The following is a 27,427-nucleotide window of genomic DNA, read 5'->3' as shown; positions in this document are numbered from 1 at the left end:
ACAGAAAACCTTATGCTTATGAACTTGAATAAGTTTTATTTGGAGTCCTGATGTTCACTAAATCTAACATAATGCCAGGCTTGATTATTTAAATTTGTCTTTTTAAAATAGAGGTAAATATTGCAGGTCTCTCATTTTATATTATTCTTTTATGATACGGTTTTACTCTAGCTCTGTTCTTGGCTCTCTGGGATATTGTAAACAAATTTCAGTTCTTGCCTTTCCTGTTGCTGAAAAGTCTTCAGACATGGTGGATTTTTTTTTTTTTCAGTGAATGTGAATATTGAATTAGTCTAGTCTCCAGACTGATCAAAAAAATCCTTTGTTAAGTACATGTTCTGTTATCTGTAATCAGATTTAGATCAGGTTTGAGGTTAAATATGCAAAACTACATGGTAACAGATTTCAATTTCAGTTCCTGCTAACTCCAACATATGTCAATGACAGCAGAATATAATGGGTAATGATGCTCTTGCAAGTCACTCACCTCCCTAGAGAATTAGTGTGCAAGTATGGTTGCTGCTAGAAGAAGTCTTAAGCATAATCCTTTGTACTTAATTGTGAGTTTATTTTATTCCTAAATTTTTGTTGTTAGCAAATTGACAATGTTGGCAACAGCACTGAGGGTTTATTTTATCACACAAAGTTTCCATTAAATTGACTGTGTTGTTTATATTTTTATATGCCAGTGTGGGAAAAGAGAGGAATTAGGTGTTTTTAAAGACCTGCCCTGTTCTTAGACACTTTACTGCTGGTCTTATTGACCTTAAGTTACTAGAAGAACAGCTGGGCACAATACTGCTGCTTCATAATTCCCACTCTCAGGATACTGGTCTTTTATTTTGGAGGAAATTGCCTTAGTTTATTTTTTATTGGTTACTCAGGATGGTTGTTAAAATGCTGCAGCAACACCCATTTACAAAATCTATTGTCAGTGAGCTCTGAGCTTTTCACTTTTTCTTTATAGTTCCTTCAGTACAGGGTCATGTTCCAGTGATGTCAAAGTCCAGTCCGGTCAGTGACTGCAAACTGGTGTGGTTACGAATCCTTGCATTTATGAGACTTTCCTCTCTGAGCACTGTGAATTTTGTAAAGCCCCAATATGTTTTCTTGTTTACTCAAAATAAGTTAAATACAAGCAGAAAAGTGAGAAATTAGTGACTGCTGATTTTTTGTTAGATTGAGAATGAAGACCTGGACTAAGCAACTTCTCTGGCTCCACTAGATGGATAAAATGAAACGCTATGATATCTGACATCTTCATAATTCTTCAAATTTTTGTTTTCAGGGAATTTTTTCTGTGTAGGGAATAACTATTATACCCATTTTATAGGCAGACAGCTGAGATTCAGAGGGTCAAATCTGTGAGAGCACTGAAAGGGAGGCACTTAACCCCCTATCAAGGAACCAGCAAAAATATTCCAAACTTTCATTGAAGCTGAATGCTTATGTTTCAATACCAGAAATAAAATTTGTACTGCTGACATGTACAAGGTCAGACCACTGCTGAACAATAGAAATTTCAGCCAACTCCATACTCCAAGCCCTGTCAGAATCTCCAACAAAATATTGTAGCAAAGAAGATGCATCACCTGTTTTACCCAGGAGTGCAATTAAATTGGTTCTAAGTGACAAGTTCTAATCTGCTCTGATTTGAAACAGAATTTGACTGTTTTCCAGGTAGGTGGGAAAGCTAAGTTCATGTCTTGGTCCAAGTCCAAAGGATGTCTCTTCCATCCCAGACTGAATAATGCAACCATCAGAGCATTCAGCAGACCAGGTTGGTAAATCATGTACAGCCGGGGATATATACAATAACAGTTCAAGCAGATGTGCTGTGACACTATTTACTAAGCAGAGCCCTGAAATCCAAGTTATACCTGATTTAAACATCCTCCAGGGACAGAAATGAAAGACAAGGCTGCAGAGCATTATGATTTAGGAGGATTTTGGCAATGATCCCCTTCAGAAACTTAAGTGATATGAAAGTTCACATGCTGCGGGACTGTATGCATCTGCAGATTTAGATTTCACTTGAGCAGTACTTAAAGAATCTCAGTGGCATCTTAGTGCTTGTGTTCAGCACGTATGTCAGACTGTGGATTTAGCTGTAAGTCTCTTGCCAGAATAAGAAAGAACTCAGTTTCCTATACTTTTCCCACTATTGAGTTTTCTGGCTTCTTTCATTTTTATAGCTATTGCACCTTAAGAAGTTGTAGGCCTACTGGTTACAGTAGCCAATAAGTCCTATTCTCCTATGTGTTTATACTGGCAAGAGGCATGATTATCTAGACAATGCTTTTGCATCATACTTTTAAATGTAGTTTCTTGTACCTTTTTGTACTCTGTTAATTCAGAGATAAAAATGTAAACACTTGCTCTAAGAAGTTTCAGAGCTATTAACCAAGACTTTTCTTGTTTTACTCATCTTAATATTTTAATCATTTTACCACTATTTATTGAAAAAGTGCTTGTTACAATATGTAGAAAAACATAATCCTGAACCTGGGACTGAAATCCTGAGCTGACAGTGTAATATGTTTTAAATAACAAAACTGCTAGCTTTATTGCATATTTATTCTGTGTCAAGTTATTTTCTATATGATCTAATTCCTAAGGAAAAAAATGTTTTGTTATTCCCCTATGCCATTTATCACAGGGTAGCCCTGACAAGTGGTCCCTCCGGTGATAGGGTATATTGGGCCTTTGCTACCAGCTGCGCACACTATCCTTTGTTGCAGTTTTTGTGTAGATGCTCTCTGTTTGATTTTTCAGGGGTGCAATGAGTAAAAATCTGTGCTTACCAGAGTTTGCTTTTAGAGATGATAATTTTTATGAAAACCTGAAAAGAAAATAACTTTTTTCTACTGTAGTCTTAAAGAAAATAAATGTGGCTTTATATCTAAGCTATTTGTATCACTGATACACCCTGAGACCAAAGTGAGTAATATCATGCTTTATAGTGTGACAAATGATGTTAAGGTTGGGATTCCCCTGTGGTCAGAGAGATGGCTGCAAGAGCATTCAGAGAAGGCTCAATGTAGAGCAGTTCTGCACCCTGTACAATACATGAGTGCATGGAAATATTTCTGACTGTAGAACTACCTAGTGCATATGACTATTGCATTTATTAATTAGATAACTTCTATCTTTGTGATTTTGTCATATTTGTTCATTTATACTTTGTGCTTGACAGTCCCTATTTTAAAAAAAGTTTGGCCTCTAGCAATTCTGAGGCAACTGAAATTTTCGCACGCTTGGCTTTCAAGCAGAAATTAAGGACATTGAGTAGTACTTAAGATCTAGAATAGTCACTTGAAGAATTTTGGTGAGCTTGAGAAAGTAAACAGAACCTTAGAAATGTGAGAGAAAAATACACCTCCTGTTTGCATTGAAGACATCCTAACAGTATTCATACATTCATTTAAAAAAAAAAAATTTTTTTTTTGATTGATTAATTTCTTTTTAAAGTAAATGATTTAGGATGGGCAAAAGGTGATCATCTCTTTGCTATTACTGCCAATTGATCACATGATGAGGGAATTGCCAGTATCTCAGCAAGGATTTGAGCTTACTGTGACCTACACAGTATAAAGATGAGTATTAAAAAAAAGACATTAAAAATGTCAGTGGCTATTCAGAAGAATATTGTAAACTATATAGACTAGTTTCATAGGAGCAGTGAAATAAAAAGATGATGTTATGCTTGTGAGGAAAATCTCCTGTCTTAAAATTCTGATCAGCACAAAGAGCAAGCTAAAACCATGGAAATTAGGAAAAGTTTTATCCAAATCCTTTCTTGCAAGACTGTTGTGGACAGATTATTCTGCTGAATATCCTTCATTCTCAGTGCAGGATACCATTTGTTACTACTAACTCTTCTGAGAAAATTTGTTTTCTGCAGTATACATTTTGTAAGACACAAAAGTGGTACTGTTTCAGGAAAATACAATATTAGTTCCTCCAGATGTGATGAAAGAAATGACTGGTAGGAACAGAGTCCATACTTTTGAGGAAAACATGAAACATGAACAGGAAAAACTCATTCCTTCATATCTTTGCCATTGTCAAATGAATTGGAACACCAAGTTTGTTACACAGTATAGACAAACACTTTTTCTATTAAACAAAGCATGCATTTGTGTTCTTTTGAGAGATCCTTTGAGTTATGAAGTAGGAAAGCTGGAAGTACAGACCAGAGAATCAATCACACTGCATCTACTTTGATAATAATAGCTGAATAATAGATATACTTGCTTATTTTGATAAATTTATTGAATTTAGTTGACAAAGTTAGTATCCCCCCTTTTATATATTGTTCTTGGAGAGTTTACACTTTTTAAAGTTGATTTACAACTAGGTATTACTTTCTTAAAAGTTTCAACAATCATATTTGTTCTCTACATAGTTTGTAATAATCAGAAGAGAAATTACAAAATCAAGTCATGATGGCTAGTATTAGCTTGACATATTCCCATAGGTTATTCTTTCTATTCTCTCAACAGACATCAGGTTTGAAAATACTTTTCTAATGCAGATAGTTGTATTTATAAGGTTATCCCTCAAAACTTTTGATAATTATTACTTTCATGTATGTTTCTGCCAGCTTACTGACTTGCTAGAATTTTGACAAAAAATGTATATATTTGGCCTGGTTTTAACTGTGGATTCAAAAAGAAGATGCTTCAGAATGCTTGTTTTTATAAGGCTCAGTTGTTTCTTATTATTTATTAGGCTTCAATTTGAAAATGTATATATGAAATAGATTTAATGCTATGCTTTGATTCTGTTATTGTTTACCAGTCTGCTTAGCCAGGAGATTTTTTTCCGCCGTGTTTAATACGCAAAATGTAATCTTACTGTAATGAACATTTTTATCCTTTGTTAACTATTTCTTTATTCCTTATTTTAGTGGAACCATTTTTTTTTTGTTATATTACATTATTACATTACAATATTACATTATCTGTGCTCAAGAACAAATATTTTGCAGTTCACTGTAACAGTTCCTGACTAGACTGAAGCCTCTGATATTTTTGATGCTCTGCATGGCATGAATACTGTAATTCTTAAGAAACTAAAATGCTGAGAGTAACATTTATATATTCATTTAACTATGAAGCAGATTTTATTCCTGATGAACTGAAAGAAAGGTAGGTTTTAAATGCATATTTCATTTTCACTTACAAAACAAAATATGAAATACAACTTGTTTAACCTATGACTTTTCTGGTATCACAGCACCATATGTAGAAATAGATTATGGTGTTAGAAGCGTTACTGAAAAATAAACCAACAAAATACATGTTTCTTCTGCCACGGTGTCTATCATGTCATAGATCAGGAATTACTCCAGTGGTCCAAGGAGTGATATTAGTCAACAAGGAAAAAGCAAAACCTGTTTTTCTAAGGCAGTGTAAAAGAGAAGGAGGATACTGTCACTATGAGCAGAAAGTCCCTGAAATTTATGTTACACTCCCACTTTCAAAATACACACAAGGAATAAATTAAACTTAGGAAAAGTCAGATTTCAAATCAAGAGCAGAAGAGTGAAAATCTGGCTTTGAATTTGGCAAGGCTCCTACTCATGCCAAGCAAGACTGATCATACTTACAGAACAGTGCTGCCTCTGTACAGAGCACCCTGGGTTTCTTCAATAGTGGGGCAAAAGGCATTCTTACATTGGACTTTTGCCTCTGTATCAAACAAATGCTCACTTAATTGAATCTTCCTCAATGATTTTGCAAGGTCTCCCTGAAACTCAATATGGTCATCTTTATTTTAGGGAGAAAAAGGAGGAGAATTAGGTTTCCCTCCCTGCGCACACAAATATTACCTGTTTGATATAAAGTATTTAAATAATTATAGGTAGAAATACCTCCTGACAAAAAAGTAGGTCTTGCATATTCTGTGTGAGGGGTATAGGAATTAGCCAACAACACACAATAATTATCAATGATTTTTCCTCTGCTGTGTTTTGAACGCACTCCAGTTTCCTGAATGCTCTCTGGGAACTCCCTGCTGTTGATGGAGATGGAGATGTTGATGGAGAAATACTTAGTACATATAATGTAATATATTTGGTCATGAGCTAGACACCTAGTCATTCAACACTGAAATGATTCCAACACTCTGGGCATAGAAACAATTGGTTTTAGGGAACCTTTTGGGGAAACTTATATTCTTAGAGACTTCAGGTAGCAACCAGTGGAGGATCCAAGGATCAAAACTGACATGGAGAGTGTACCTGAAATGAAGAACCAAAGGCAGACAGGAGATAATTGTATGTTAAGAGAATAATTAGTTACCATGTGCATTAACAGATAATTTCACTGTTCTGCACCTTGTTTTGTGTTAATAGACATATCTGCCCTTCAGCAATCTTAGTTGTTTTGAGAACAAAATTTCCATACATATCCTGGAAAATTTATAGTATTCCTATAGCTGAGTCTAAAGATATTTTTATAGTAATATAAAATATAGATATTTTTATGGGTAAGAGTCAGAGACAGAGGCAACAAAGGGAATCTGGTTGTTGGTGTCTACTACAGGCTGCCTGATCAAGGGGAGCCTGTTGACAAAGCCTTCTTCCTCCAGCTCCGTGAGGCTTCATGCTTGCAGACTCTTGTCTTCCTGGGGGACTTCAACCACCCCGACATTTGCTGGAAAAGCAACATGGCGAGCTGTAGGCAATCCAGGAGATTCCTGGAATGCATAGACAACAACTTCCTAAGTCAGGTAATAGACACACCTACCCGAGGGGACATGATACTGGATCTGATGGTCACCAATACAAGTGAGCTCATCGGTGATATCAAGACTGGAGGCAGCTTGGGCTGCAGTGATCATGCGTTGGTGGAGTTCACGCTCCTGAGGGACATGGAAAAAGCGAGGAGTGCAGTCAGGACCTTAAATTTTAGGAAAGCAAACTTCCAGCTCTTCAAGGAGTTAGTCAGAAGGACTCCCTGGGAGACGGTCCTCAGGGAAAGGGGAACGGAACAGAGTTGGCAGATCTTTAAGGACACCTTCCATGGAGCACAAGAGCTCTCAGTCCCCAAGTGTAAAAAATCAGGCAAGGAAGGGAAGAGACCAGCATGGCTGAGTCGAGACCTGCTGGTCAGACTACAGAGTAAGAGGGAACTGCACAGGCAGTGGAAGCAGGGACAGGTGTCCTGGGAAGAGTACAGGGAAGCTGCCCAGTTGTGTAGGGAGGGGGTCAGGAAGGCCAAAGCACAGCTGGAGCTGAATTTGGCAAGGGACGTAAAGAATAACAAGAAGGGCTTCTACGGGTATATCAACCAGAAAAGGAAGGTTAAAGAAAGCATACCCACCGATGAACAAGAAAGGTGACCTAGTATCAACGGATGAGAAGAAGGCTGAGGTACTCAACAACTTCTTTGTCTCAGTCTTCACCGGCAACCTCTCTCCTCACCCCTCCTGAATCGATGGACCAAAAGATGGGGACCAGGGGGGTAGAGCCCCTCCCACTGTAAGGGAAGATCAGGTTCGAGACCACCTGAAGAACATCAATGTACACAAGTCTATGGGACCTGATGAGATGTGTCCCAGAGTCCTGAGGGAATTGGCTGATGTAGTTGCCAAGACACTCTCCATGATATTTGAAAAGTCATGGCAGTCAGGTGAAGTCCCTGGTGACTACAAGAAGGGGAATGTTATGCGCATTTTTAAAAAGGGAAGAAAGGAGGACCCTGGGAACTACCAACCTGTCAGCCTCACCTCTGTGCCTGGGAAGATCATGGAACAGAACCTCCTAGAAGCTATGTTCAAGCACATGGAGGACAGGGAGGTGATTCGAGACAGCCAGCATGGCTTCACCAAGGGCAAGTCCTGCCTGACCAACCTAATGGCTTTCTATGAGGAGTGACTGCATCAGTGGACAAGGGAATAGCAATGGATGTCATCTACTTGGATTTCTGTAAAGTGTTTGACACAGTCCCCCACAACATCCTTCTCTCTAAATTGGACAGGTATGGGTTTGATGGGTGGACTGTTTGATGGATAAGAAATTGGCTGGATGGTCGCATTCAGAGGGTCGTGGTCAATGGCTCGATGTCCACATGGAGACCGGTGACAAATGCAGTCCCTCAGGGGTCTGTACTGGGACCAGTGCTGTTTAACATCTTCATCAATGACATAGTGGGATCGAGTGCACCCTCAGCAAGTTTGCAGATGACACCAAGCTGAGTGGTGTGGTTGACATGCCAGGAGGATGAGATGTCGTCCAGAGGGACCTGGACAAGCTGGAGAGGTGGGCCTCTGTGAACCTCATGAGGTTCAACAAGGCCAAGTGCAAGGTCCTGCACCTGGGACACGACAACCCCCAATATCAGTACAGATTGGGGGATGAAGAGATTGAGAGCAGCCCTGTGGAGAAGGACTTGGGGGTACTGGTAGATGAAAAGCTGGACATGAGCCAACAATGTGCCCCTGCAGCCCAGAAAGCCAACTGAACCCTGGGTTGCATCAAAAGAAGCGTGGCCAGCAGGTCGAGGGAGGTGATTCTGCCCCTCCACTCTGCTCTGGTAAGATCTCCTCTGGAGCACTGCGTCCAGCTCTGGGGCCCTCAGCACAAGAAGGACATGGAGCTGTTGGAGCGTGTCCAGAAGAGGGCCACCAAAATGATCCGAGGGCTGGAGCACCTCTCCTATGAGGCCAGGCTGATGGAGTTGGGGTTGTTCAGCCTGGAGAAGAGAAAGCTGTGAGGAGACCTTATTGCGACCTTCCAGTACTTAAAGGGGGCCTACAGGAAAGATGGGGAAATCTTTTTAACAAGGCCTGTTATGACAGGACAAGGAATAACAGATTTAAACTAAAGAAGAATAGATTTAGACTAGACATAAGAAAGACATTTTTTACAATGAGGGTGGTGAAGCACTGGAACAGGTTGCCCAGAGAGGTGGTAGAGGTCCCATCCCTGGCAACATTCAAGGTGGGGTTGGATGGGGCTCTGAGCAACCTGATCTAGTGAAAGCTGTCCCTGCTCACTGCAGGGGGGTTGGGCTAGAGGACCTCTAAAGGTCCCTTCCAACCCAAAGCTTTCTATGATTCTATGAGTCTATGATTCTATGATTCTATGAGTATTGACAAAGTGTGTAAGGCTATAAAAAGATTTGTTGGAACTTCAGAAAGTAACCTCTAATTATAATTATGCCAACAATGCTATTAACTTCCATACCATTACCATAAAAGAAGCTTGTATTGCAATATTCTGTTGTAAAACAAAATCTCTTGGCAAAATGATTTGTTCTTAATTCCCTCCCTCCCTCCCTCCGCACCGCCCCCCAATTTAATATCCCATTATAGGATGCACAGAATGCAATCTGAATGCAATTTGTAGTGACTCCTTGGTAGTGTTTCCACTCACAGAATTTCTGGTAATACTTTCTAAGGTCTGTCCTGCCCTTGCAAAAGTAGTAGATGAGTATGAATGTCTTTCCCTAGTGTCTGATCGAGATTAGACATTACCAAGTCTCTCATGTCTTTCAACTAAGCAGGTAAACGGGAAAAGCTGATATTCCTAGCTAAGATGATGCTAAACCCAGTCTTTGAAAGCTTTCCATGCAAATAGGAAACTTCTTCTACACAGAAGGGATGTAGATTGTCAGAGAGCATATGGTTTCTTCCTCTAAATCTCATTCAGTGTGAAAACAGCAGGAATTTTTATCCTTTGGCTGTCAGATACGTTCATGTGCATGTACTGTAGTAACCAAAAATTATATCCTTGAGATTTCTCCATTGTTTGTTGTTATTTTTGTCTTATGTGTGAATGTCTACACTTGCACATGCATTGCATTTTCATTTTCCATCTTCCCCATATAAAAGAGGCTGTTGTAGTTGTTATAAATAACAGTCATACTTAGAAAGCCACTTGATATATGTGTTGATTATTAGCAATTAAGCATCTGATTGTTACTCAGCAGCAGTATGGGATTTGGTTGGTTTAATCCTTTATTGTGTAATTATTGTTTGAAAACTCAATAAAATGCTAGTATAAAAAGGTAGTAACACTAAAGAAAATCTGATGGATATTCAACACTATATAACTGTAGGCTGAGAAACAATGCAGCAGTGCTGATTATCTGATTTATAATGAAAGACGGCTTGTGGCGTTAATCTTAGGTCTATGAAACAAGAGATTAGCAAAACAACTCAATTGTTTTAACTGTTGATTAAGCATCTCATTTTGACAAAAATGGCCTGCACTAAGGGAGTCATGATTCATCTCTGGTATTTTACCTGAAAGGGGAAAAGTAGCATACAGAACAATCAAACAATTTTGCTCCATTGTAGAGGAGAAACAGATAATTCAGCATTGAGATGAACACAGCTGTTTTTTTCAGCAACAGCGTTACATGAAAAATGACAGACTACCTTTAAAGGGTAAATGTGATTTGCACAGAAGTCAAAGTAGCGAATGTATTTGTTCTCTTTATACTAGAAAAAAGATCTTTTTTTCTCAAATAAATATTCCTGTATTGTACATTTACAATGTGAAATTGTAAGAGCGCTACTTGCATTGTCTTTTGCAAGCACAAATTCAGCCCCTCCTTTGGTCACCATGGAGAGCCTCTTTGGAGTAGTACAAAGCAGCTCTGCTGTGTGAGGTATGGGGGATGGAAATAAGACAGAATACAAGAAAGCAGTTTATTTACTGGTCTTGCTGCTGCTGCTATTCCACATGCCATGTGATCCAGGTACGATCTTTCTCCTACTTGACCCATATGTCATATGCATATTGATGCATTTGAAGATTCCAGCAATATGCAGGAAAACCTGCTTAAGCAATGAAAATATTTTCCTGATCAGGGAGGTAATTTACAGAAAACTTTACATAATGTATTTTTCCTTTATCAAGCTGGTCACCTCATGTTTTTCATGGGTGATGATAGGACATATATTAACTTCTGATGAGCTCTAGCAAATGAGTGTCCACAGGATGGAATGGAATCTGCTGTGATACTATGAAACACAGAAAAGTGGAGTGGAATCTAGTCTGGCTCCTTTCATGCCACTGAACCTCAGATATTTTCCTCAAAGGGCTGTGTCATTATTCCACTGTATGAGTTCCGTCTACAGCCCAGCTTCATATTGCAACAACATTTGTTCTTTTAGTTGTTTCTTTTCAGAGATAGGAAGAAGTGCTAGCATGTATGAAACCCTTGTGGTCTTTGAAATACTATGTTGGTATAAAACACACAATTATTAAGAGTCTGTCAGCAAACATAATTTTAATGTTTCAAACGTTCTAGCTTGCATTCTGACAAAGGACGTAACATGCCTATCCTCAAATTCTTACAATATTACCCTCTTTTCCTCTGCAAAATGGGAAAACTTGCAGAGTATCCATGCACAGTACCTTTCTCATGTATAAATAAAACAGCTTCACTTTTTATGCCCTTTGCTTGCTTGTATGGCATATTAATCACTTCAAAATGTTCCAAAATCTAATTTGTCTTCTTATATAGGGGAAAAAAACCCAGAACCAAGTGTACCAACAGGCTTTGTCTCATTTCCTCTGGTAGGACCTCACACTCTGATGGCCTCTTAACAGCTGTAGAAAGGCATATTCTTTGAAAATCTCATGCTGTAGGCAATTTTACATAAGTTGAGGCTAAGTGTGAGATATGAAGTCAATTGATTTCTTTCCTAACTAGAAACACCTTTTTTAGTGGAGTTTCATTTACCTGGGGAAAAATACAAATGTTGTGGTAGCAACTTCGTCACATGTACTTAAGTGTTGTGTTAGCACTTTTGTTTTTTAAAGGTTTCTAACTTAGCTATAAAATAAAAATTGTTTCAGGACAACATTTGTTGTTCACAATCAAAATTAAATATAGTGACATATTGAGCAGAAGGGTGAGAGTGGGAACAAAGAGGTGGGAAACATTGAGGGGAAAAAAAAGTTTTCCTCCAGTCATGGGTCTTTGCCCTTTAATAGCTGAAAAAAAGCTGTAATTTTCAAAACAACAAAAAGATACGTATTTGTACGAAGGTTTCATTACAGCATTCTGGAAAACAAAAATGTATTTCACTGACAAATAAGCATATGCAGTGGCTGATTTCTGAAGGCTGTCTTTTATTCTTAAAGGAATATTATCTTTGGTCTCATCATTGTTTATGCAGTAGTTCAATGGAAGGTTGCATTTATGGAAAATGATTGCAAAAGAGGTGAAAGAATTAGGTGGAAAGTGCAAAGAAAACTTAGAAGGCTTGAAGATGAGATAAATTAGGAAAAATAAAATGTAAACATTAATTGAGAGAGAATAATAAAAATGAAAAAAACTTATCTTTGTTGTAAAAAAGAGTGAAAATAATATGAAATAGTAAGTGATAGCTAGTGAATTTAATGTAAACCTAAACAAAAGCAGACAAATCATCCAGATATGGATATCCAAATATCCAAATATGATAAAGTCATACATAGAAAACAATAAAAAAGTTGAAAAAAAAAAAAGTATATGTGAAAGCCAGAAATAAAATAAAGACTACATAGTGTTTTCATTTTAATACTCTCTCTAGAAAGCATTAGACCTGTAACAGTTATTGCTAGAATAAAAAATGCGCTGATTATTCCAGAGCTAACCAAAGTCTTTTCCTAGCCTGGATCTGGGACCTGTAAAACATGATTAGAAGCTTTTGGGGTTTCCTGATGCCAAGCTCCTACTAGAGAGATTTCAGTTTCCAAAGCCCTCCATGTGCAATGCAGTGCTGGATACTCAAATGTAGTATAAGAAAATTGGCAGATGTTTGGAAGAGTGTTGCGGTTTAATCTCAGCCGGCAACTAAGCACCATGCAGCTGCTCACTGGCTCCCCCCTAGTGGGATGGGGGAGAGAATCAGAAGGATAAAAATGAGAAAACTTGTGGGCTGAGATTAAGACAGTTTAATAGGCAAAGTAAAAGCTGTGCATGCAAGAAAGCAAAACAAGGAATTCATTCCCTGCTTCCCATCTATGATCAGCAGGCAGGTATTCAGCCATCTCCAGGAAAGCAAGGCTCCACCATGCATAACAGTGACTTGGGGAGACAAAACACTGCCACTCCGATAGTGTGATAGTTCCCCTCCCCTTCCTTCTTCTTCTCCCAGCTTTATATGCTGAGCATGATGTCATATGGTATGGAATACCCCTTTGGTCAGTTTGGATCAACTGTCTTGGCTGTGCCCCCTCCCAGCTTCTTGTGCACCTCGTAGAGCATGGGAGGCTTAAAAAGTCCTTCACTAGTATGAACACTACTTAGCAACAACTAAAACATCAGTGTGTTGTCAACATTATTCTCATACTAAATCCAAAACACAGCACTATACCAGCTACTAGTAAGAAAATGATCTCTATCCCAGCTGAAACCAGGACAAAGAGTTACAAGTCTAGCTCTCAATCTCCCTTTTGGAAAAAACAATTTTGTTTTTTCCCCTTATCTCTGTTATATAGATGCTTCAACCTCTCACCCTTAAGCAACCCCTCTGGTGAAAGATGAGGGAACCACATATTCCATAAAAGAATATAGTCCCTTGCAGTTGAGTCAGAGAACACTGCTGGATCAGAGGATGACATTGGTGAGGCTTTACAGGTTGGGGTGCACTTCAGTGATATCAGCAGAAGATCAAATTCAGAAGAGTGAGAATACAAAGGACAAGTGAGATTTTTAAAGAAAATACCAGCTAAAACTTATAAAAAGTTGTTTATCAGATTCATAGAGTGAAACCAAATTATATATCAAAACCTAAGTTTAAGAAAATTTAGAGTAAAATTCTGTTATTGTAGAAAGCATTTTAAAAATTACTTTTTTCAAAATGCAGTACAGTAGATGTGAAAGAACATAGATTGATTCACCATAATATGATGTATATCTTTCTGTAGGAAGGAAATCTTGTGACACTTAAAGATTTCCTTTCCTGAAAAAGTGAGTGACATGCTTGTAAATACTAGTAAATTATGAATAAATGTAATTAATTTTACTTTATATTCTTCAGGGTATTTACAAAGTGACCATTCGTTTGGATAATTTTCTCTGCTGTCAGCTTCAAGGTATCATTTAATCAATTACAGTATCATCTGTATGATCATAATACTCACTCTAGTTGAACTTAGTGGTCATGTATAGTACTAGATACTGCACAAAGTGATGGTTCAGTAGTGGAATTCACAGAGACAATGTTTTTATGTTGTGAATTACCCACCCATTTTATGAGTAAATATGTCATTTTCAGACAATCATGCAATGGTTTCTTTAAATAACACTGTCCTAAACACCTTTTTTCCTGATTTAAACTTATGTCATATCAACATGGCATCATGCATGCATATATTATGGTATAATATTCAGGTACAGCAGTGCAGACTGAGAGTATAGATCTTGAAACAGCACCAATCAGCTTTAAATAGGCTTTCTTAATTTACCATTGTTATACTCAATTTTTCTTCTGCAAATCCTTATGCATCAAAATGATTTTGGGACCAAAATGACAGTAAGTAGATGCAACAGATGAAATTCTTCACATAACTAAAGGTTCGTGGGAGTGGAGCTAAGCGGAAAGTTATTATTTATTCAAAACATACCTCTTACTTTGTATCCCTCTGTATCCCTTGCTTTGAATTTAAATGACCATTTACCTTGTTTTAATTAAATTATAAATAATGTAATCATGATTTGAGACAGGGTTCTGTTTTCTACACTAATTTAATCTGAAATTTTGAGATGCTGAAGACATTAAATGGTAAAGGGAAAAAGCTTTAGCTGCTCGTCAATAATATCTGAAGAGCATGATGCCATACAGCAGAAATGCTATACATTCCTATTCTATCAAAATTAAGATGAAACTTTTACGGATGCTGGACTGAGCAGAAGATGAAATTAAAAAGAATATATGAAATAAAATATATTACTTTGCATAGAGGGGTGACAGATCATTTGGCATTGGGTTTCATTTTGATCATCCAACAAGGCCATGGTTATAGCTGTTAAACCAGGTAACTAAAAGTTTGGCAAGACTGTGAGCAAAGCTGATTTTTGTGCTGAATATTTGTTTGTACGCAAGACATGAGAAAGACTTTTCATTATCTTTGCAGAGAAAATCGGTTCTTCTGTTTGAGATACTTGAAAACATGCTTTGGATAATTCATACAAATAAGTAAGTAAAAAGAAAGGGTTTCATTTTATCATGTCTCTTTAAATCTTTACTATTGGTCTCACCTTGTCTTTTCACTGGAAACCTAGTGTTAGTAATGTGGGCAGCCTGCTGTGGCCAGAACACTAGTTTCATAAAACAGGGTAGTGGTAATGATGTCTGTGAACCCCATGGAGATAGCTCGAAACTTCTGACAGTTGCTTAATGAAATTAGGACTTTCTTTTTTTGCTTGGAAACCTTTTTATTTCACTAATTGGGCTATACTTTATGGTGATGTAATACATAGTTAAAACTTACACCTGTGTTGTGTCATTTTCAGTTTCAATCTCTGTGTTCTTGATCTGTTTATTTACCGAGAACAATTACCCTTTTAGGTAGTGTTATATATTCTCACTAGCTGAAATGGCCCTTGGAAGTTAAAATAATTAAGTATTCTATCATATTGACAACAAGCCTTACCTGATAAAAATCTGAGCATTAACTAAGAGGTAGAGTTTGTTCTACAGGAAAGGTTGGTACGTGTCACTGAATACCACAAATGGTTTTATGAGGAGTTAATTGTTCCATTTGTCTTAACTCCAATAATTAGAAGACCTGGTCACTAGGTCTGCCCACTGTGCACTATCTTTTTGTCCACTGCAAGCTGCAGTGTAACAGGAAATGAGATTTGGAGCTGATCTTCATCCCACAAATAAAGTTAGTGCATCCAAATTTGGAAAATGACAGCAGTAATATTCCCTTAGTAAAGCTGGAGCTTAGCCCTGTTATACTTATTAAAAAGCCTATTCATACAAATTAAATCCATTCCATATCCTGGCCTCTGATGACAGCTCCATTTTTTTTCTTGTCTGGTTTGAATTACCTCAAGTCTGTACCCAGAAAGAATTTATCCCTTTCAAGAGACTTCTCCAAGCCTATAATAAATTCACATGGGTCATCCCATCATTGTGGTGAATTTGCATTATTATTTCATTATGAGAAGGAAAGAAAGAGGATTAGATCTCTTGCAGTATTGGCAGCGCCTAATTCAACCTGAACACATGATTAAAGCTGGCATTTATGACTTTAACTGTAAAAGAAAACTAATTGTAAAAGGAGAGCTGTGGATAATTATGGCCTTTGCTATTAAACCATTTTTCTCCTATTTATCACAGGATAAACTACAGACAATACTACTGTTTGCATTTAGCTCTTGGCTACTTGGAGCCTTTTTATGCGAATGAAAATTGATCTAGATTCTCAAATTGATGTCATTATGAAAACTTAGTTTCAATCATGCTGTAAAAAACATGAAAAAATGCCACACTTATGCTGCAATATCCATGACACTGCATTTTGTATTGTCTCACTTGTAAGTACCCTTTGTTTTTAGAGTCTGCCTGGTTAATTTGTTTCGCATGAATGCTGTTGAATAAGTAAGTCACTTAAACTACCTTCTCACAGGAGATATTTTCCTTTGTCTTTTATTATCATTCATATGTTGCTTGCATGGATTTGTTATCTCATAGAGCTGTATACATCATAGTCTAATAAACTGCTTGTACATTTATGGAGAAAGGAATCTGTGAGAGCCTGGAATAAAAGTTGTGATAATAACAGGTTTAATGTGTTTTTTGGAAAACAATTGCAGCAGTAGTTTAAGTTTTTTGTCTTTACATTCCCCTTCCCTCCCCCCCATTTTTTTTTCTTTCTACTTGGAATGGATTCCAGATAGGAAAGATTAGACATGTGGAGAGCAGGAAGTTCTGGATGTTCCAAGTGATGAAAGCTACAATTTTTAAGCTTTTCCTGAGTTAGTGTTAACTGAAAACCAGAGTACATTGACTGGGTCTTCTGGCCTTTCAAAAGAGATATGAATAAAAAAGGGGACATGAATAAGAAATATAAAATCTATGAAACAGTATATAGGGAATAACTTTATGATGTATCACAGTAAAAGAGTTATGATCAACCAAAAGCTGTTTATGAAACAGAAATACATGCTTTTTCACAGTAATGTATAATTATTCATTCCCCTAGAATACTGTTGTGACCAGATATAACTGGTTTACAAAAGAATTAGCTTCGTTAGTGACCTCTAACATGACAGTTCTGGGTGTAATTCTTGGGGCAGGAATTCCTACATATCTAGTTACTGGAGCTGGTAGAGCTGTTGTCACTGTTTCCTGTATTCTTCCCCTAAGTACCTGATGGATACTGTGAGAGACAGTAGACTTGAAAAAGGATTTTTGGTGTGACAGTTTAATGTAATACTCACAGTTCCCAGAAGGTGGAAAATAGTGACAAGGGGTTTAGTAGGACTGATAATGCAGCGGAAGCAATTATTTGGGGTGCAGTAATTAGGAAATCTTTTTGAGCTTTATTAACCAATGAAATAAAAAATAGTTGATAGCAACAGGCAAAACAGAACAAAAGTGTGAATATAAAAATACCCACAGGATGTAAGTTACAGTAAGATACTGAAGTACTATGCATTGTGACTCAGATCCTAACCTAAGTGATTTTATTAATCTAATAACTATTGCTTTCAATTTTTCATTTGGTCACCTTCAAGGATCTGGGTCTTAGATCTTAGATAACATTTTTCTCTGTGTGAAGACCAACTTTCTGATGGAATATTTTTTAACTGCGACCACACTGGAAAGCAAAACCAAAACAACCCACAATAAACTGCCTAGGAATACAAATAAATGTGTTCTTTAGCTACTGAACAAAATATTAAACAATTCAGTCTTTGCCCTGGAGAAACTTAAGCATGCAGTTTTAACAATAGACAAAATATATATCCATACTTTTGTATTGTGACTAAATCAAAAGAATGTCCATTTCAATACACTTGGAGAATATAGCTCCAGATGTGTTGAATTAGAAAGGTTCACTTAAAGATATGAGCTGCTTTATATTCAGTCCAAACTTTGTTTTTTCTGCATTTTACTTACGAATTCTGACTTGTGTGTTTCTCTCTGCTCTCTGCATATCGTTGCAGTCACAGTTAATTTAGGACATAACATCAACAGTCTTCGCTTGTTGGATGTTATCTGTTTCTTGTGAAATAGTGTGCTATTTCTAACCAAGTGGACTGATGACTGAATCCCTTTAGATGCCAAACTAGTTGCAAGCATTTCCAGATCAGTTTTTAGGTATTTAAATAGGTATGATACCCAGACCAGCTAAATTAATCCAATTTAATTCAGGTACAAATTTGCATTGACAAGATGCAAATGGTGACAGAATGACTTACAGTGTAGAAGAAATAGATTTCTTGAGGACTATACAATTAAGAAGGTTTTAACTGTTATTACTGTTTAATAGATTGATCTCTCTAGAAGCTTGTGATGGACAAACCTGATAACTCCATGGATTTCATGTATTCTGAAGAAACAATAATCTGATTCAAAGTCTTACACTTCTGAAAATAATAAAGATGGAGTCATAAAGCAGTAACATATTTGTAAAACCAAGTCAAGACAGAAAGTCAGACCCATTAAATATTTAGATACTATGCTGACACCTTCAACCCTACTGACATCAGAGGCACTTGTGTGTTTAAAATTTCTGTCAATACAATTTCCAATATTTAAACAAAGTTTAAATATTTGTCAGCTTTTTGTGACACAGCCTTCAGGAACTTAGGCTGGAGGAAAAAAAGCAGAGAAGAGAATAGTAAAAATACTAAAATGGGTTGAGAGTTTAAAGCATAGCTAAGATAATAATGGCTTTATCTACAAAGAGAGACTACCAGCAAAACTTACCAACAGAAGAAATAAATCTGAACACAATAAATTCTCAAGACAATGTTTGCCATAAGAGGACAAAAGGTGAGGAACGAAACAAAGGTCAAAAAGAAGCATTTTTTTTTTAATAAGCTGTACCACCTACGAAATAAAGACATATTGTGCAATTGGTATCTCACCAGAAAGAAGCAGTATCTATAGTAGAATTATAGAAAATGCAACTGAACCTTAGCAAATAATAGAAAAGAAAAGTTTAAGACACAAAAAAAAAAAAAAAAAGCCAAATGAGGCTATGATTTGTAAGGTAAACTCGGTAAACCAATGTTAGTACAACACCTTTGAGAGGTAATATGGCAAAGACCTAGGATATGGTGAGTATCTAAACTTGAGTACCTAAGTAGGGAAAGAGGTAAGGTAGAAAGGAAAAGTAAAATTGGCTTGTAATTAGAAACATCAGTTCACCAGAAATAGATGACACTTACAAAACACACAAATGGACTTCTCTGAATATTTTAAGGACAATCGAATATTCAGCTAAACAGAAAAATGGTCCTGGATTTTGGAAAATTCATTTTGGTGACCTCCAAGGTCTCTAAATGCATGACTAAGGTGAAAGAAATTTACTAGTGCCATCAGAAAGAAACAGGGGACTTGAAATCGGTAGAAGGGACATTGACTGAGGTGAAAAGTTGGACTGTAAAAATCATTAGCAGGATAGCTTTGCTCACTCTGTAGATCAGTGACCTGCAGGAAGGAATATGGGACTTTGTTTTTCAACCAGATCTGGTTTCTACAGAAAGCTGAAGTTATGTATTATGGTGATTCATATGGACTGGTGGAATGAATAGGTAAGGAGGAAATTTTTCAGTTCAACACTAACAGGATATGAATAAAAAAACCCAAAGCCAAAACAAACCAAAGCATTTTCTAGTGGTGATACATTCAAAATGTCCATCAGCAGAGAGTCTAGAACAGAATTACTTAACAGCAAAGTGCAAAATGCTTGACATAAGACTTTAGATCAATCAGGGAAGGTCATAAGTAATTATACTGGTATGACATCAATAAAAGCTGAAAATATATTTTTAATTCAGCACTGGTAATGCCATGGAAAAAGCAGCATGCAACGAGGGGAAAACAATACAACTAAGGACAATCAGAGCCTCTAGAATTTTAGCTATACAAAGGTCATCAAAAGAACAGTTGCAAGTGAAAGCATTGAGCTGTGACAAGGAAAAATTAATATGTAGACTTTGTTGGTACAGTGATAGAACTTGGAAAGGATAGGAAGCAGCAACAAGCTTGAATAGCTAAAGATAAATTTGGTGAATAGTTTTGTTTGAAACAACAGTTCGCAAATTTGGAAGTGATAAAAGAAACACCACAATGTGGTGAGGCTATGGTTAAGTTTCAAAGATTTGTTAGCTCTCAAAATTTAGAAAGAGAATTACAATTATGCTGGTAACAAGCATCCTGCAGATTATTGTTGCTAGATGATTATTGTGTTTAATTAAGGAGGAGGAAATTAATGTTTTAGGGCTTTATTTTTACTTCTTAGAAATTGGCATACGATCTAATGGGTGAAAACCTTTCAACATCTATCTACTAGGTGTTTCATATATTTTCATCTGCTCAGTGTTATCTCACTTCTGATTTAGTGAGATAACATCTATGACTCAAAGCCTTTTTTTGGCCTGTGGAAGACCTCTTCCTGACTTTCCTAGAGTCTGGATCTAGGCCATATGGCTGTTTATACCAAAGGATGGGAGGGAAGGAGACAGCTGTATTACCTCCTGATATCCTTCTGTCCTCAGTATACAGTACCCTTAAACACTTTCAGCAGTCATATGATGAGAACATTCTTTGCCATGAGAAATATAGCCATGTAAATTATATTCTTAAAAGATTTCCATGAATAAATAATTTTTTTCTTTCCTTTTTTTTTTAAAAAAAAAAATCTACTAGATTTAAAAAACTATACCATGGAACCCTTTGTGGTATTCTTTTTTTTTTTTTTTTAATGAATTTTCATTTCCATTTCTGTCTGGGAAGCCATTTCTTCAACTGCTTTGCCAGAAACCACAATTTCTCCAGGAAATCAGACACTCTGATGGTTTCATTCTGAGGTAGCAGATTGTTGTAAAACTACTTCAGCTCATTTAAAAGATTCGTTTTTTCCTGGAGAATATACTTCAGTGCTTTATAGTGCCAATCTGGTAATTGAAGCCAGTTAAATGAACTTTCTTGCCCTGTATGCACATATCAAGAATATGCTTGATGAAAAAGAACTAGTAACACCAATAATAAACCTTCTTTTCCAGATTTTTCCCTAAACCACTAAATACATGTTTTCTTAACTCCAGTAGAACCGGTTAAGGGTGTGTCAGCAAAAACAAAATGAGATTCGGGTCTCAATTTGTCTGCAAGATAAATAAATCAAAAATTATTATCACGAGTTAATATCAACAGAAGAAGTGCTTACACTTTAGAAACATGTAAAGTTCTAAAAATAAATTACAGAGGCTTTTTCACATTAAAAATATATCTTACAGAGCTATTTAAATGACAAAATATCAAGGCTTATGATCTTCTTGAGGCATTTACATTCCTACTATGAAATTGTCCAAATATACTCTTTGAAAGTTTTATTTCATAAAATACACACAAATCAATGAAAAACAGTGAATACTAGAGGGACTAAGAATTTAGTCTGACTTAAAAGTTATGGTCTGAGTTCTATCTGACTGACTGAGACACATGCAAGAGTAGCATGAGTTCATTCCCTAGAAAAAATGCTAAGGATGTCCAAACAGCCATATTGACAGCAGGTTTTTTGGATCCATTTTCTGACTGCTGTACTCCATAGGTGTTTGTGATGGATGCCCAGTGGCTGTGTACAGCATATTACTCCAGCAGTGCTTACCTTCATGGGATTTATGAGCTAGTGTAGCTTTTATGTTGTCTGCAAAAGGCATTTCATTTTTCAGCTCATAAACCTTCTGTTAGGAGACCTGATAAGAACCAAAACCAAGTTTCAGGGGAGTATTAGTTGCTTGCTATTAATTATTGTTTTGCTTTAAAGACAAGATGATTAGACTTTCAGCAGAACATAAAAAAAAACCTTGGACAGCCAGGAATTCATTAAAAGAAAAATAAAAATGTGGCAGGGGGCTCACTTTGTAGTTCAAAATACAGTTAACAGTGCAGAATTGAGGATAGGCATCTACCAATTCCTTGCATAGCTACCCACTATAAATCATCTCACTGTTTAGCGGGACTTGACATAGCTTGTCACTTTCTACACCACTAATGAATATAATGTATAAACATTTGTGTAAAACCTGCAGTGTTGCCTGTAATACACCATGGAACTAAACAGAATATGAGATTACAATGAAATATTTGGAAGTTGTCCTTTATTATTTTTATTATTATTATTTTATTAGATTCTATTCTGACTTTCTTCTTTCTAAATAGCATAGCAATGGAGGAATTTTAAAAGGCAAAACTCAAATAATTAAACTTAAAATATTCATTTATTTACATTCCCTGAAGGTACATTACACTGACTTACCTTAGTCACTGCAACATGTCAAGAGGGTGTGTACAGAGCGTCTCAGATACCAGCACCTGAAATTCACCCTGAGAGCAATGGCCAGCCTTTATGAATTGTAGAGGATCTTTGGACTGCAGCTAGCATAACTGAAAGCAGCCACAGGCAGACTCTGCTTTCTGTGCCAGTCTGTGTTTCTGAATCAGGAACAGAAGATGGTATCACAGAAATGTATATTAATAATTGTGTCTTGAAGTAACATAAATCCTGGTTTCTAAGTTTACATCAAAAGGAAATGGCTGTTATTCTCTGACAGGGTTTACAAACATGACACTCTTTCTTTGTTCTGTCTTCCTTAGTTAAAAAGACCTGGGAATCTTTACTTTGATTCCCTTTGTCTTTACAGGAAAACATCCCTAAAAGCTGAGAATGTTTGTGAGGAGACTGTCACGAGTATTATGTGATGTATAATATTTTTTCTACATGACAAAGTCTAATAATTTCTAGAGTTCCCTATTTCCGAGGCCATTTTTCATGTTGTATTCTAATGAGATCATAGTTACTAACTGGAGACACCTGTTTGCTGAGCTGAAATCCTGATGGACAGTGACAAGAAGCACTTCTCTGAAGTTCTTTGTTCTCAGCTCTTTCAGGGATTCATTTAAAGTTTCTAGCTATGAAAGGAACTTTATTATGCTCTAACTGATGGATACTGAGGTAGCAATACTCATCATGCTTCCTGAAATAAGCTGTTCTCAGACTTTCCCTCAAGCCAAAAGAGTAGAATCACCAAAGTTTTTCCTCTAAGAAGTCTGCAAGCTCTGCTCTTGGGAGATTAAACCTGTCAATTCCAAAGAATTTTTAAGAAAATGTGACAAACCAGTGTCTGGCTGGTCGTAAAAGTTTAGGGAGTTTTAATTAGTGCAGTGCTGAGAAGGCACAATGTTGAGTCTTGAAAGAACTGAGAGGATACTCAGGATTTGCATAGGCTAAAATTAATCATTTTTTCTCTTTGGTTTCCCAGTATTATGCTTTAGAGCACTTTTACAAGATTTTGATGGTCATTTCCAACATTCCAGAAGCTTTCTTAACTAGTCTGCTTGATTTTTGTGGTGATACATTCAGTATTTGCTTTTCCACTTGCAGTATTTGCAAATTCTTTCTTTTCTTCAGCATACTCATTGCCACAGTGAAAAAAAATATCCTGAACGCACTGAAATTGTTTTACCATATGACTTGTGGATGACTGCAGGCTTTCAAAATTGTAGAACAAAATCCACAGAGAGGAGCAAAAATAAATAAATTTGGAATGAGTTTCTGGTGACTGAAAATTGCAGTCTCCCTGCAGGTGCCAAAACATTCTGGTCATACTGTTACCTTCAAGATGAAACTATAAACATAGTCTTAGTTGTCACACAGGAAAGCAATATCCGAATGAGGGCTTTGTGAACTTGTACATGACCAATGTTCTCTCCTCTGCACTCCACTAGACATATGTCCACGACAAGCTAAGCAGCCTCTGGGACTTTGTTGTGAGTTATGAAATGAAATGAATTATATCACAGAACAGGCATTGTAAAGTTGGCAGTGACAGATTCCACTGGAATGTGGGTTAAAAATCTTGAAACTTGATCATTGTCTTTGTTGTATGTTTCCCTGTTAGCCTCCAGCAGTCTCATTCTGACACTGCACAGTCCGACAGTCTTTGGCATTACCCGGGTTGAGACACTTTTGAAGCACTCCAACAGGAGAAGACAGCCTGTGGTTTGCAGAAATTGCAAGTATCCAAGTAGCTGAGGAATCCGTTAAGTTTTTCGCTTTTTCTATTTGATGTGATTATAGGTGATTTTGATTCATATGGAAACCCAGTGCCATAGACATACATTTAACCCATCATGCTTGCAATTCAGAAAGTTTTGCTTCCCTTTTTAAAAACGTCAAATCCAAAAATAATGAACAAGTGTCACTTACTTTATATACACACCACTAAGAAAACAGACATTTTCCTCCAGCAGAATTCAAGTGATTAAGGTTTTGGTTGCTAGTAACAGCTTTAATTGTTCTTTTTTTCAGGCCTTTACTATATTGTAATACACATGATACAAAATCAGTAAATACTTAGATCTTGTAAGAGGTGGCTTCTAATAGCCACAACCTTTTTGCTACAAAGCTTATGGTAGCTGTGTCTGCTTATGTAAATAAGGTACTAAAGGCCCCAGTTCACAAACGTATTTCCATGTCTAGCTGTCATTGTTTTCAGTGGGAATTAGAGTCATAAGTAAGTAAGAATTAGGAACTGAATACTTTGGCTGAACTGGACATGTTTTTTCTCTTGTCTTCTCTTAATAGCAAAAGACACTCTTCGTCTCTGCCATTCTGAAAATTGAACATGAGTAAATGGCCTGAACTTTCTGCTGTAACTAACTCCAGGAAACTCAAGTATAAGTATGGTGGAAACTATCACAAAGTGTTAGTGTTAGTGGGTATTTTTCATGCTGTGGCTGCTTCTGTAAGAGGGCAAAACCCAACAAACTATGAAGAATTAAGATGAAAATGAGAACTAAATTATTAATATAACAAAGTATTGCTGCTTTCTCTGTGCACATTTCCAGATCTATTGGATTTTCTCTCATTGTTCTGTATAAATTGCTTCTGACTATACAATGGACTTCAACAGGGCCATAGCTTTCAGGTTCTTGATTTTTCATAATTCACTCAAATGCCAGCTCAATGACATTAAGTGGAAAAATAGAAAAAAAAGCCTTCACTTTTCCCCAGAAACAATTTTGAAAATCCATTTACATGGAAAATAAAGAGGCATTAAACCCAGTGCAAATCTGCAGCTGAATGCAAAAATCTGAAAGCATAATATTTTATTTTTCCAGATAACACAATACAAACGGTTATTTACTGCCTGAAAGGGCTGAAGAGTTCTGAGTTCCATGGAAGGGGGCTGTTTTTCTAATTTACAGTGTGGTAAAATAACTCGCTAAAAACACTTTTTTTTTTTCTTTTTCTTTTTAATAGAAGCCTTTGTGAGAGAGTTTTAAAAAGTAAAGCATTACTGGTTATTAAATAGCCTTTCATTTTTACTCATTCATGTTAATGCTTCTCAAATTGTTCAGTCCTTGAAATGGTGGTGTAAGATTTTCACTCCTACAAACCATTTACCCTTTGCCAAGTTGCAGTGCTCAAGTGAGTGTTCTGTAAGATGTTTTGCTGAATAATATTATCAACAGCACAGTTAAGGCAGGAAAACAGAATTTCTGTACTAAGAGGAAAACAGCTAATCCATGTCAGCTGAGTAAAAGAAAGTAGAAAAGAAATTTAGTAATATTGCAAGTATTTAATAAAACTGTGCATAGTGTCTAACCAGGAGATCTCAAATGCTGCAACATGAGAGTATGAACCTGTCTGACTGGCACTAGTGAAAATATGTTTTAGTGATTTAGGTATCTCCTTCAACTGCCCAGGCACGACAGACCACATTAAAGTTAAAGAGCCTGTAGATTTTCTTGAAGGTCAAAAAAGTTAGGGATTATTTCCTTACTTTTGTACCAGGTGGATATTTTTGCTACAAGATTATTTACATATATTGCTAGGAAGACTGAGTTTGTATACCTGCAACACTGGAGAAGTATGGACATAGTATTTACTAAGGCACCTTGACAGAAGACCTGACAGAAAAGAGAGCTTTGTCTTCTCTGAGTTCCTGTATCTAGGCTTTTCCTTGAAGGACCTAGAGAATGTGATCTTGTCCCACCAGGTTCTAAACTCAACCTTGTGTGTTGGGCAAGTTTTGTCAATATGTCACATGAAGCATAAGGAAGACTGCTTTCACAGATACATCAAAAGTCAGTGTCAGCATGCTGTTGAAATTCCCCAAAATGTCAGCTTTGCATGTTCAGAAAATTAATTTCTCTTGGTGTAAAAGTTCTATGTGTATTCCAGATGAATTAAATCCCTGAGAAAGAAGAAAAGAAAGTTGCCAAAATCTGAGAGAAGGAAAAAAAAACACCCACAAAAAAAGCTGGTGTTCATACAAGTGTTCTGCACAAAAGTTAACGTCAACTATTAATATTCATATCAATGAAATATGGAATTGTCTCTTAATGGCAAATAAAAAGTGCTAATAACACAAAGGAATGACATATTCTATGTGCTTTGCTGGGGTATTGCTTCAACCAACTGAGAAATTGTCATATCCCAGCGTGGCACATGCGTAATAATATTTGTTGTTGTGATTATAGAATCATAGAATCATAGAGTCGTTTAGGTTGGAAAAGACCTTTAAGATCATCCAGTCCAACCATTAACCTAACATGACCAAGTCCACCACTAAACCAATTAAGGGTAGAATAGCAATTTCGTGTTTCCTGGCTTGGTGGCTGGATTATTCTTAATGAAAGTAAAAACTAGGAATCATTAAGAGTGGAAAGGATCTCTAAGATCATCAGTCCAACAATGATATAGTGGTATCAACAATGATATCCAACATGATTAGCATGATATACTAATAGTAGAAAACTGAAAACTTAAAAGTGAAAACTTAAAAGTGAAAAGTATATTTTCTATCAATAACAAGAGATAGAATATTAAAATGGAATAAGTTGATGAAGAATATCTTGATTTGATGATTGTCTTAATATTGCCTTCTTCATGGAAAACAGTGACCCCCCTATGATTTCAAAATTTAATTTCTGTTATTGTTTCACACTAAATAATTTTTAGAGACAATTTTTATTTCAGTTTACCCTCCTAGTCCCTTATGATCTTCTGAATTATCATAAAATCTGTGACTTCTGAAAAAATATTGCCACTTTATTTTCTACTGCATATCTTCTTACATTGTGACAGTGCAGGAAACCTAGCTTCCATATGCACAGAGAAGCCTCCAGATTCTGATGTGTGTTCCATACCAGCTAGACTATCAGAATCCAATAGCATGGCAAATTTTCTTTCATATTTAAGCTGTTTTTCTAGCAGTCATCC

The sequence above is a fragment of the Pelecanus crispus genome, chromosome Z (assembly GCF_030463565.1).
Source record: "Pelecanus crispus isolate bPelCri1 chromosome Z, bPelCri1.pri, whole genome shotgun sequence".
In the NCBI taxonomy this organism is placed as follows: domain Eukaryota; kingdom Metazoa; phylum Chordata; class Aves; order Pelecaniformes; family Pelecanidae; genus Pelecanus; species Pelecanus crispus.
Note: the sequence above shows the minus strand (reverse complement) of the source record.